Source organism: Neofelis nebulosa, chromosome 14, assembly GCF_028018385.1.
Source record: "Neofelis nebulosa isolate mNeoNeb1 chromosome 14, mNeoNeb1.pri, whole genome shotgun sequence".
In the NCBI taxonomy this organism is placed as follows: Eukaryota; Metazoa; Chordata; class Mammalia; order Carnivora; family Felidae; genus Neofelis; species Neofelis nebulosa.
The window spans coordinates 65,907,745-65,921,391 of NC_080795.1; the positions used below are offsets into that span (position 1 = coordinate 65,907,745).

Consider the following 13,647-nt stretch of genomic DNA (forward strand, 5'->3'; position numbering starts at 1 on the left):
CAGAAAAATGTACTATTAGCATACAGATGGTGCATGCCATGTACTATAAATGCCCTACAGCAGGTAGGGGAGGGGAGGAAAAATGATTTTCCTACTACCCTCCTAGGTTCAATGCAGGGGTCCATGAACTGAACTGAAAAAAGACAGGTTAACAAGGAAAAAAAAGTTTTAAATATGCACATACTGTTTAAAAAAAAGAAAACAACACATCCAAAATGGAGCCACTTGTGTTAACCCCATTTCAATAAAGCAAGACTTAATACCTAACCTAATTGCAATTTCAGCCTCTCCCAGGAATGTAATCTTAACCAGTCACTGTGGAATTACCTGGTCCATACTATGAGGTAATCCCCCAAAGAAAGGTGGCCTCGCCTGAAACAATCAGCAGTTTGCTGCCTCCTCTTGCCCATACTCTTTAAAGCTTCATTCTATTTGCTAAATGTGATGCTGCCTATCTCATGAATCATTGAATAAAGTCAGTAAGATCTTTAAAATTTTAAATTTTATTTTTTAACAGTACACACAGGAGTTCACAAAGAAAGATGTGGCTCAAGATGCTTTTTACCATCTTAGGCTAAACAAAGGAAAAGGGGTTTGGGGCTTCTGAGAGGGGGAGGCAAGTCATGGGAAGTTAAAGGGAGGAAAGGTTTGATAAATAGGACTGTCTTGCTATGCAGGTGAGAGTCTCCCAGGTGATAAGAGTTGCCTCCAGGGTGTAGATCTCTTCCAAAAATGGAGCCGTTTTTACAAATGGAAAGTTCCTTTATGAATGTACATTTCCTTTAAAAGAGGGGAAAATTATACTCTATTTTAAGCAGTTAGTGGGAAATAAAGAGCTTTTCCTGCATTTGCTGGTTCTCAGTGGCCCTTACCTCAAAATGATCCCATGAAATGAAAAGTAGTCCAGCCCAAAATGTCACTATCATCTCTGTGAAGAAATCAATAGGATTGATTTGGGACTCAAGGCATAATAAAGAGGGTAGGAACAAGAGAGACTATTATCTGCCTTGGTGACTTATGAACAAATTAGGAAATGTAAATGTTATGTTGAAAGGTGGCTAATCCTTAAAATTAAAATAATTCCTGATCAGGGAAGCCTTTCTTCTGGGGTGCCTGAATGGCTCAGTTGGCCACACACATGCTCTCTCTCTTTCAAAATAAATAAATAAAACTTTTTAACAAATTAATATAAATTGTTACCTAACCTCTGTGCCTGTTCCCTTATCTGTGAAATGGGAATAATACCAACTACCTAATAGGGCTGTTAAGATTTAATTGAGTTAATATATTTAAATCATTTTGAACAGTACGTGGTACACAGCAATTCCTAAACAATATTCTTTTTATTATATTATTTCTAAGAAAAAAATTAAACCACAAAAATTTCCATTAAAAAATTTTTGTTTGAATAGCCTTAACTCCATAATGAAAGGTCTTCCCCATCAATATAGATGCTTTTCTCCTCTCTAGCTCCCTAAACCTACCCATTCAAGGAAATATATAGTGAAAGTCCTTTCCACCAAACCCCAATGCTTCTCCAAGCAGAGACTGCACAGCCCAAGGAGATTCGGAAAGAACAAGTCTCTGCCAAAACCTATTTCCCAGAAATCATGAGACTGGCACTGGCCCCAGCTATATTCCAAGGTCACAATTAACAGGTAATTAGCAGCAGCCTTTGCCAGTCCAGTAACTATAAGTCCCATTCCTCATGCTGTGCTGTTCAAAGAGCCTTGTGAGTCAACTCTGATGGCACGAGGTACAGTCTTCAATTTTGTGGAAGGTTCTTCGTTGGGTTGGTGGGGGGCACTCACAAGAAAGGTTTAAAGGGGGCTCAGCCCCACCTACCTGCACCACAATGGCCTGGGTGTTTCCCACACTCTGTTCTCATCCTTTAACATTTCCTAGTGATGAAGTTTTGGGGTGATGGTGGGGTGGCCCGGAGCTGAAAGCCAAGAAAGAATTCTTGAAGATGTCTTTGGTGCAAAAAAGATGATTTTATTAAAGCATGGGGATAGGACCCATGGGCAGGAAGCACTGCACTGGGGTCATGATGGGTAACTCATTATATACTTTCAGGTTGGAAGGTGGTCAGTGATAGAGTAAGTCTCTAAAGTATCTTTGAAGCAAGGTTCCCAGGACCTTGAGGGGTTAGGTGTTGCTAGGGAAATGCTATTTATTACCATTTAATAAAACCTCAGTTATGAGACCCTCAGATGCACATCAGGGGGCCATAAGCTTGGAGTATGATTGCCAGCATATATCTTGGGGCAGTTGAGATAAAGGAAGTTGACTTACAGGATCCTCAAGGTTGGGATAATGTTAAGCTAAGGTTCTCTTCTGCCCCCAGGAAAGTGTCATCCTTGAGGCAGCTGGGCTCCTAAAGGGAGGTCACTCTGCCAGTCTCAAGGACTTGTCAATGGGTTATAGGCAGTAAGGGAATTTAATTTTTCATTTGCCTTAGTTTCCCACATTACGATGGAAAGCACTTAAACCCCTTTCCTTTGTTCTTGGGTAGCCAGGAGTGTCCGAGGAATATCACACACATTCATCCTGGGGAGGGGTGTGCCAGCCTGTATTTTGCCCTCAGCTTGCCCCAAGCTGCCTCATCACTAGGACACTGCCTGCACCACTGGATGTTTCCGGTGCCCACTGCCCTTTCTCACAGAGATGCAGTCACTTGCATCTTACATGACTCTTCGGCTTCATTTTACCACAAATGAGATGATTTGGAAGATTGAAAGTCTAGAGACAGTTTGGGAAATCAAATAATTTATATGCTGATTATGTCTTGATCCCTGGGCCCAGATAGGCAAAAGCATGCCATAGAAAGAAGAGCCTAGTTTATAACCCCAGGAGCCTAACTGCAAGTCAAAACAGCAGTCCTAACAATCAGGAGTTTAAAGGGAACTGAATCCAAGGTGGAGAATATTTTCTGAATTCTGCTATAGGTTCTACCTCAATCTGAGGGGGGAAAAAATTCCTGACTCTATAGAATATTTTCTTCTAATTATACGTATTAGTGAGATAAAGTAATTAAACACCCAGATAAGGGTTTGAATCTTGACTCTACTACTTATAGGGGACTTTTTGTAAGTTTTTCATGTCTCTGAGGCTCAATTCCTTCATTGTTAATGATAATAGTATTGATGGGGTTTCAGAGTAATGGAGATTTGGAACTGACAGCCAAGAAAGAATTCTTGAGATGTCTTGGTGCAAAAAAGTGATTTTATTAAAGCACAGGGACAGGACCCATAGACAGGAAGAGTTGCACTGGAAGAGTGACTGGTTACAGAGGAAGAAGGTCGGGGAGGTAAAGACAAGGGGAAGTTTCATATGCTAAAGAAGGATTTTCATATGCTAAAGAAGACTCACAGGATACTGGAGGCCTTAGCTATTGTCAGGCTAAGGTTGTTTTTCCCTCTAGCAAAGCTTTAACATTAAAATAGTTGAGAGTTCCCGGAAAAATGTTTTACTCTGCTGACCGCAAGTATTTGTCAATGAGCTGCAGGTTATAACGAAATTTAGTTTTATCTGCCATTTCCACATCACTTTGTTTTCCACATCAGTATTACCTACTTCATAGGTTTCCTGTGAGGATCAAATGTTATAATGTATTTAAAGCACTTAGGAAGTTCTTGGCATATAGAAAATATTCAATAAATGGTGGCTACTATTACTACAATTATTACTTTAATTAGCATCACGACCATTAATTACTGTATTGCATTGCTCCTCAACCAAATTGATGAAGGAGCATAAGGCAAGCTGAGAGCAAAGCACAAGCTAACAACACCCCCCAGGTGGGATGTGTGTGATATGCCTCAGGCACTCCTGGCTGCCCAAGAACAAAGGAAAGGAAAGAAAACATATGGTTAATTGATAGAGATCACAGTCATGCAGGACACAAGTCTCCATCAGTTTACAAATATCTTAGTAAATTATAAGAAAAAGCAGTCTTATCAATAGCCTAATCTCCAGAAACCTACAGACTCCATTTCCTGGAGCCCCTAATATCACGCTCTGCTCCATAGTGATGCAGGGAACTAATGCAAGAAGGAAATGGGAGGTAAAATTAAATGTCCTTATAACCTGCAGCCCATTTACAAATACTTGAGGTGAATACAGAGTATACCATTTCTCCTGGAACCCCCCCACTGTCCTAATGTTAATGCCTTACTAGCAGAAAAACAACTTTAGCTTGACAATAGCATGGCCTCGGGTATCTTAGGAGTCCTATTTAGCATATCAAACTCTTTCCAGAGGCCTCCTTCTTGCCTTTACCTCCCCCCAACTCCACAGTATATAACCAGTCACTCTTCACAACTCCAGTGCAGCTTTTCCTGCCCAGGGGTCCTATTCCTGTGCTTTAATAAAATCATGTTTTTGCACCAAAGACATCTCAAGAATTATTTCTTGACTGTCAGCTCTGAAACCCCACCACTCCAAAACCTCATCAAAATAATGAGAAGCTTGCTATTAGGTATATTGACAAATAGTTCTTGATCTCCTACTATGTGCTAGATATTATCTTAGGGACTGTACATAATGCAGAGAAAGTTTCTCCCCTAATGAAGTTTACATTCTGCCATGTTGTGTGTATTATAATTAAAAATAATATTTGGTCTTTGTCCCTGGTTCCTGGCATGTAATTCCCAAAACCCTTGGATTTCCTCAGTGGTAGGATTGTGTTTTGTTATTCATAATGATTCCCTTTTGACTATAACTGAGTTTATGCTAAGGAGGTGACTCAGGATTGGGGCTGGTCACCAGAAAAAATCAACCACAAGATTAGAAGTTTAGAAATTTCAGCCCATACCTGAAGGATAAGGTGGAGGGGGGGGGGGGGGTGGGGGGGGGTGGGGGGCGTTGCTGAAGATCAAGTTCAATCACCAATAGCCAATGATTTAATCAATGGTGCCTACAATAATTAAGTTTCAGTAAAAATTCTGAAATGATGCAGCTAAGGGAGCTTCTGGGTTGGCGAACATGTCAATGCTGGCACAGCCTATGCATCTCCTCCATTTAGCTATTCCTAAGACATATCCTTTATAATAAGCCAGTAATTATTAAGCAAAGCACTTTCCTGAGTTCTGTGAATTATTGAACTTGAGGGGAAGCTCATAGCAACTCCTGAATTTGTACTCAGCCAGGCAGAAGTGTGTGTAGCCTGGGAACCCAATTTTCAGCTCTCATCTGAAATAGGAACAGCCTCAAAGGACTGAGCCCTTAACTTGTGGGGGTCCGCATTTACTCCAGCTAGTTAGTGTCAGAAATGAATTAAATTATTAGATACCAGTTGGTATCAAGGAATTGGAGAATTAGTTGGAGTTTCATAAAAACCACAGTGTGTATGTGTAATTGTAGCAGGATTCTAGCACAGGGAGACAGGACACTGAGGCTTTTCTGTCCAGGAAACAACTTCATTCATTGTGCTGGTACGGGCTCAGTGGGTTCATACCCAAAAACCTGAGCCCTGACCACAGCGGGGTGTAGCCTTTTATACAATTTCTACTTTTTTGTCTCCCCTATATGGTGACATATAGTCTGACTGGACACAGTCCAAGTTATAGAATCGTGTCAGAGCTATGCATACGTCATAGGAGCTGATTGAGCCATGTTGCTTCCTTTGTTCTGAGGAGACTTCCACCATATTCCTCAGGGAGGGACTCTACCACATTATGGGGGGTGGTGACAAGATACAATAAACAGTGAGATGGACAGACAGATGAGAGAGATAGGACTCACTCGTTTCAGATAATGGTAAGCCCTCTGATGAAAAGGATAGGGTAGTGTAGGGGAGGAAAAGAACTTTCCCTCTACCCTTGTCAGTTCTTATTTGACACCCTGTAATAAAAGACAGACTTACAAAAGCAAATCAAAGTATACATGAGAAATACCCAGGGACTAACTCCTTGACGTGGCTTAGAATTCAGACTTAAATACCATCTTCATGGGGAAAGGAGAGCAGGATATAAACTTTTTAAAGGAGAAGAAACAATGTTTAGGAAAGATAAATGGGGCCTTAGAATAGATGGGAGGTATGATAGTTTCTGTCAAAGTTTGGGTGTGGTGTTGACTTCTAAACTCCTCTCCTATCAGTCAACCTTCCCTGGTTGATGAGCCTCCTAGAGAGAGGATTTGTAACAATCAAGATCCTTTGGAGGATCTGTCTGTAGGTAGGTGAGCAGAGTTCAGAGAAAACCTGTGCCTGCACTGGCTGTTTGTTAAGTGCCTACACTCAACATAATCGATATACCAGACTGGTATGTTTTGAGGTAGCATGCTCTGCTGTTGTTGAAGAATAACAGGTGGTGGCCACATTTGACAGGTTCACTGGGGGAGATCTCTCAGAAGAGGAAACACTGCTAAATGCAGCAAGTATATGGCTATCACTGAATCCTTATGCACCAAGCAGTATTTTCTTCATTTTATAAAGAGAGATATGGGGGCAAAGTGAGATTAAATCATGTGCGTGGCCACCCAGCTCTTAAGTGGCAGACGTAGAATTCTCACCTCGTTCTGTCTCACCACCCCAACATTCCTTACCTATTTCAATCTGGTCCTTGCTGTCCAATAGAACGTTCCACAGGGACAGAAATGGTCTGTATCTGCGCTGCCCCCACAGTCTGTATGTGACAACTAAGTACTTAGAATGTGGCTAGGGTGAGAAACTGAATTTTTTATTCTATTTAATTTTAATCATTTAAATGTAAATAGCTATAGGTGCCTCCTAATTTCTATCTCGGACCGTGAAGGACTAGGATGTCTCCATTGTGTGATGGCTTGCATCACTTAGGTCTATTTTGCTGACAATCCAGCACATTTTGATCCTACCTTCCTTCGGAGAAAGATGTTGTCATCTGGCAGCAAACACACCTGCTAAAGATTAGCTACAGTAAACCCTCCATAGGCCTGTGTCATTCTAATTAGTCACTGTGTCTCAAAAGTACAGGATATTAATTCTGTCTTTATTTCTTTTTATATTTTACATACATGTTTTTTAATGTCAAAAAAAGGCCAGTGTTTCAGGCACACCCAAATGCCAGAAGCCTATTAAACCAAAGGTGCAAAGGAGAAAAGCTGATTGAGACCACATGGCATTTTCATAGAAAAAATCTTAGAGAAAAGAAAGGCAGCATGAAGGAAAATCCTCTGCCTTATCCATCGGCTGCAACTGTAGCAACTCAGGTTGTCAGGTAAACTCACAGACAGCAACCACGGATGAGTTGACCTACTCTTTTGGCACTAAAACCTAAAGCAAAAAGACCAGTGTTGCAATTAAAAACAACAAAAACAACAGCATAGTCTAAAACCAAGCTCTGGAATCTTCTCCATTCTGACGGACTGACATGAGTCAAGCTATGGGGACACCACAGAGCTAGCTCAAGAAGTGGTTAAAAATACATGCTATGGGGTCACACAGACCAGAGTTTCGGATGCAGCACTATGCTCCTCCCTAACCCCCATCTCCTCCTGAAATCACACACTCTGGGACATTGCCACATTTTGCCATTTTAACACTAATCCTTCAACATCAGATTGCTAATCACTTACCCTGGGGGATTCCAAAAAAGGGAAGGCAGGTCCTTACTCTTGAGAAGCTTTCAATCTGGTTGACGGTATGTAGCCAAAACACAGCAAACAAGCTGAGATTAAATGTTTGCAGGCAGTGTGGATTTGTCGGTAGGAACAGGCATTTAAAGACAGGATCCGTACAAGGGACAGTTTAAAACAATAAACATTTTGTAAGTAATCTTGTTTCTCTTTTTCACCCTAGTGGCAGAAAAGCTCAGAACCAGATCCGAAGTTCAATTATTTCAAATACAATATCCCATGAAGTATGCATGCTTGTGGTATCACCATGCCCTTGGAACTGTGATTTGAGAGGGGGGAGGGGGTTAGTTTTCAATTTCCATTTTATATTTTTGCTATTATTTGTTCTCCAAGTAACAGACACCTTAATGAAATTATCTGAGATATAAATAAATGATAATATAGACAGAAACCATCAGGGAATACCCATCTTTCAATTTATATACTTAAAAGGTATACTATACTTATGAAATGTTTGAAGACACTCATAAAAGTGCGCACACTCCAAAATCTGACACTTAGGCAAAAACACAGAAGAGGAATTAAGTAAAGGAAGCAATGGTAACAGATTTCCCGGTGCTTGAGAATAAGAAAATACTGTAATTGCCCAAAATGTTTTCTCTAAATTTGATAGCAGCTCATATTTGAGAAAAGAGAAAAAAGGAGGGGAAATGCATTATTTTTCAAAGACCATATATACCAATGTGGCCACCCCATACCAATCTCAGTGAGAAATCTTTGAGCACATACTGAATACCCATGACAGGCTGAAGAAGAAAATTATAACTCGCTACACCAGGAATTCACAATGAAGCAGAAAATTCGGCAACTTACATAAGCAATGATACAGTTTCAGACCAATAGCACTACTCCTCTGAGAGGCAACACACAATTACTGAAACTTCCATGACCCCAGTCTCCTATTTTACCTGTTTTCTGTCATGTAACCCTAGCAACCAAACGAGGGGATTATTTCTCTTCCTCGTTTCCCAGAGTAGCTATGGTGGTTTTCACCAAAAGAAGTGCCATGGGACTGGGGTCCAAAGGGATGAGTAGAAGTACCCAGTGTGGGATATAAGAAAGATATTCCTGAGGGGAAAATAGCCTGTGCTATTTCCAGGCACAGACATTCATAAATCATAGCATTTGTGGAAGGCATGTCGTGCCCTGCAGCTTAAAAGTACAGAGTATGAAGGAAAGTGGTAGAAAAGGAGATTAAAAACAAAGAAAATCATGATGTGTTATATTTCCTTGCACATGTATTGACTTCATAGTTCAACAACGACACAACAGTTATTGCACATGTCAAAAATCAACATTTGAAATCCAGAAACCAGAGGAAAAGACTAAAATATACTCATAAAATAATTCATTGTACTAAAATATTCGCCATATATGTATACACACACAAGAGATTAATATCCATAATAAAGTGTTTCTCATGCGTACTTATAGGCAAACTATCCGAAGAGGTAATTCGCAGGTGTACCAACTGCCAGCTAATACATTAAAAGATAACCAGCCTTATTAGTAATCATACAAATTTAAATTCAAACAATTAGAAACTCTTTTTACCTAATAGATGGACCAAAAAAATAAAAGATTAATATACCGTAGGGGAGGCAAAACTTCAGCTCCACCCATCTTAAGTTTTTAAGCTGGGGCTCTTTAACGAAGTGACAAATCAACAAGAGAAAAACATTTATTAACTCATGCAGTGCACATCTCCTGGGAGGAACTTAGAGGAACTCAAAGAGGCAGCCCAGGATTTCAGCATATATAGCATCTTCAACTAAAAACAATAATGTGTAGGGAAATGATAGGTCCAAGTTTTAGGCTTCCCCAATGACAAACTGTGGGATGGTGAATATGTGGGAGGAAACGAATGAAGTAAAGTTTGTTTGCAGATTCCTCTGGTGCCCTCTCTGGACTGATAAGAACCTGTCTCCAGTAAAAGGAGAGTTTGTATCTTGCCTCTACACAAAGGGGAGCTTTGCTCCTTTTTAATTGCCTTCAGCTCAAACAAATTGTTATGTCAAAGAGGCATATTTTGGGGTGACATATTCTGGTTTTCTTCAATATTATTTTCACAAATATTGTAAAGAAAAGGTCACTTCCTTTTTTTAAGTTTTATTTATTTGTTTTTGAGAGACAGACAGAGAGAGTGAGTGAGGGAGGGGCAGAGAGAGAGGGAGAGAGAGAGAGAATCCCAAGTAGGCTCTGCACTGTCAGCACAAAGCCTGATGAGGGGCTCGAACTCACACACCGTGAGATCATGACCTGAGCCGAAACCAAGAGTCGGACTCGTAACCGACTGAGCCACCCAGGCACCCGAGAAAAGGTCACTTTCTTTCACTGTTGGTGAAAAATATAAACTACTTCAATATTCTGCAAGAGTGCTTGACGTTATTCATCAGAACTTACAAGGTCGATCCTGTAAGATGAGTAATTCAACCTCAGAGAATCTGTAAAATCCATCCTACCAAAATACTTTCACTTGGGCACATAAATGTATACATAAGGATGTTTGCTGCAGCATCATTTACAACAGCAATAAGATAAAAACAATGGAAATACTTATAACTCATGTTACAGTCATGTTACAGCTACACTATGGAATGCAGTGCAGCCTTGAGAAGAAACTACCTTTTAAAATGAAGAACAACAAGAACAACAAAAAATGAAGAACATTTAGGGGCACCTGGGTGGCTCGGTCAGTTAATCATCCAACCCTTGGTTTCAGCTCAGGTCATGATCTCATGGTTTCCTGGGTTTGAGCCCCACATCAGGCTCCATGCTGAGACAGTGCAGAGCCTGCTTGGGAGTCTCTGTCTCCCTCTCTCTCTCTGCCCCTCCCCCACTCACACTGTCTCTGTCTCTCTCAAAATAAATGAACACTTTAAGAAAATAAATAAAATAAAATGAGGAACATTTATATGTATCATCCTATGTACATTTATATGTATCACTACAATTAGTGCTGAATGAAAAACACTAATGAGTAGTATTTATAGAATGAATATACTCATGGTTCTTGAAAAACTAAATGTGTGTATATTTACAAATGTAGGCACAGAAATTAATGAAAACAAGTATGGAAGAATAGATAATGAAAGGTAAAGTCCCCATCTCTGTGGCAGGAATTAGCTGGTGAGCCCTGTGAAATGGTGCATAAGGCAGAAAGAAGAGCAAAGGGAAAAGAAAAAAGACTTTACTTTTATTCTCTATGCTTTGAAAGCACTTTAATTTTTCTATGATTAAAATGCATTCATGGATCTTACTTTTCAAAATAAAAATAAATTAAAAGTACTTATATCACAGCGTGAACATGTCACCATCATGGTCATCCTGGATTACCAAGGCAACTGCATTGCCCAGACTGGCCAGACCTCATTCTGATTTAGCCACCCCAGAGAAGCTCATCTAAGTACTTCTATATCCCTTAAGAACCATAGATTCTCAGAATTCTAATGTATTTGAAAAGCCATCTACTCAATCTCTTATTCAAGTGCTGGAGGTCCCTCTTGAACATCTCTGATCTCCCAGCTTTTACTAGATTCCTCTTCTAGTGACAAGAACCACTGCTTCCCATGGCCTCCTATTCCATCTCCCAGCATCTCTGCCAGAAAGACCTCCCTTGTATTAATCCAAAATAAGTCTCCATCTCTAATCCTGTGTGCTCTTCTGAACAGCTTGTAAGTCTCTCTTCCCTGAGGAGGAGAGAGGAGGTCAACACTATCTTCCCCAGGTGAATTAGACGAGCTTTCTCCATACTTAATGTTTGTCACACCACTAAGCATGCTGTATTATAATTGTCTGTATACAAACAGACTGAAAGAACTGAACATCAAGCACCATATTCCAAGTACCAAGATCAAGGTCAGGCTCATGGGAGGTGTTCAGGAAATACTTGACAGATATGAGGATGGGTGGATGAATAGATGAATGGATAAATGGATGGATGGATGGATGGACAGATGGGTGGATAGACAGATGGGTGGATGGATGGATGCATAGATGGATGGGTAGATGGATGGACTTTTTAAGTTATTGTTTATTGAGCACTAACTTTATGCTTGGAACTCACTCCATCTGCTAAACAAACTATGAAGTAGGTATTACTATAATTATCTCCATTTTACCACTCAGGAAACAAAGGCTCAAAGAGTTTTGTTCTTTCTAAATAAGGCCCTATATTTAGCAAAGTTGGAATCTGAAATTTGGATGGATGATTACAAAGTTTATACTTTGAACTATTTCATCACAGTACCATGAATTAATGAATGAATGAGAGAATGAGGGAGTGAACCAATCTACCAAACAATTTCTTATAGAGTCCCACTGTTTCAAAAATTCTCCATGTGCTTTGGAATTGTTGTAGTTTTCAAAAGGACGTACAGCTTTGATTGGGCTAAGAACGCTTGCATTCAATCAGTTCAAAAAAAATTTTTTTTAAGGAAAAAGCCATCATCAACCAGCCATTACTCTCTATTTTTATAGGAGGTGTGAAAGTAGACAGAATTTATCTCTAGCTCACCACTTTGAATTTGGAACAAACCTCAAATCTCATCGGTGGGAATCTGACAGGTACAGCAGTGGAGTGTTAAAACTTACATGAACTTCATTTAAACTTCATTTGGGTTCCTCCCTTATTTTGGAACGCTTTACATCAAATTTTATAACAAAAGGAGAACATGCAATTTAAATTAAAGAGTTGGCGGAGGAGGTTTGGGTACTTTCCAGCCTGAATTAGCAAACCCCAAAGGCCTCTGATTAGCTTTTCCCTCTGTTTCTTCTTAGTCTGATCATCAAAACCATGGATGAGAATAAAGCAAATCAGCTAAACTGCCTACTCCTCCTTCAAGATGTAAGTCTATTATAGACGAAACATATCTTAAAGGACATTTTGCAAATACTTCCCAAATCTACTGGGATGGCCTAATGATCTTTATTCTAGTTTGTCCCATTCTTATAACCAAGCACAGTAATCCTAGCCACAAAAACGTAAGATAATTTTAATATTGCACAGATCCTACCTTGAGAAGTGGCTTTCTCATCTCCAATAGTGGCTGTTCAAAGTACACTTTTTGTATTCCTGAAATACAGAAAGATAAGAAACGATTTACTAATTTCAGCCCTGTATTCATTCTAACGGACACACTAAAAGATACATTTGGGGCAAGCAATGAAAAGCTGTAGTTTGGAAATTCACCTAAAAGACCTATAATCACTCTCTTAAAAATTCATCATTGGTTTTGTTTGTTTGTTTGGCTATACTTACATGGCACATACATATCTGACTTTCTCTAGAATGTCCAGGAGTCTCATTGTCTAGTGAAAAACGCACAGATGGGCTCTTGGCGCTTCTGGTTCTAGGCAACATAATAGAGATCAGATTATGTGTTTGCCTCATTTTTCTTATCAATGAAATGGAGCTTCAGTGACACTCAGATTGGGATAAACATGACTACCCTAAGACTCTCCTTCACTGTGGGTTTCCATAGTGGGAGCCATGGGCCCTGTATCATCCTCCCTATGGTTCCCTCACTCCTCTACCACCTGTTCATTATCAACCACACTAGCACGCCAGAAACAGTTATACTGGAAAGGGGAAAGTCACCATGCTGGTTCAGGGAAGCTCATCCAAGCTCAGGGAAGAACTGAATCAGTGGATTACAGATATACCTGCCTCTATGTGCCATATGTAACAGATTAAAGCAATTCATCATGTATTTATCAATACTTCTAATTGGCTTATGTTTCATACAAATTTATAAAAATTATTTTTATGAACTATATTATCATTTAAATGATCTATGATAGCTATCTCTTCACTGGATCCTGTCTTAAAATTTTTAAAAGGCAAATAAGATGGTAAAATAGTAATGCATCAAAGTCAAATACCTCTATATAACTCAATGGGAATGTGACCACCAGGTAAAGAAGAAAGAAACATGCTTCCCAGGTCACAAATTAGTTCTGCCTGTAAAGATTCTGTTTCTTCATGATGAAATAAATAATGATGACATAACAAATGGCATGATCTACCATATA

General features: G+C 39.7%; 1 long non-coding RNA gene across 1 annotated transcript in view; it reads right to left on the minus strand.

Annotated features, from left to right (window-relative positions):
- Positions 1–485: 485 nt before the first annotated feature.
- LOC131495030 (uncharacterized) overlaps positions 486–13,647 on the minus strand; it is a 36,124-nt gene continuing 22,962 nt past the window's right edge. The window contains exons 2-5 of the long non-coding RNA XR_009253730.1: positions 12,630–12,688; positions 1,846–1,942; positions 873–928; positions 486–780 (exon numbers count right to left, since the gene is read on the minus strand). This is a non-coding gene — a long non-coding RNA (uncharacterized LOC131495030). The remainder of the gene's footprint in view (positions 781–872; positions 929–1,845; positions 1,943–12,629; positions 12,689–13,647) is intronic.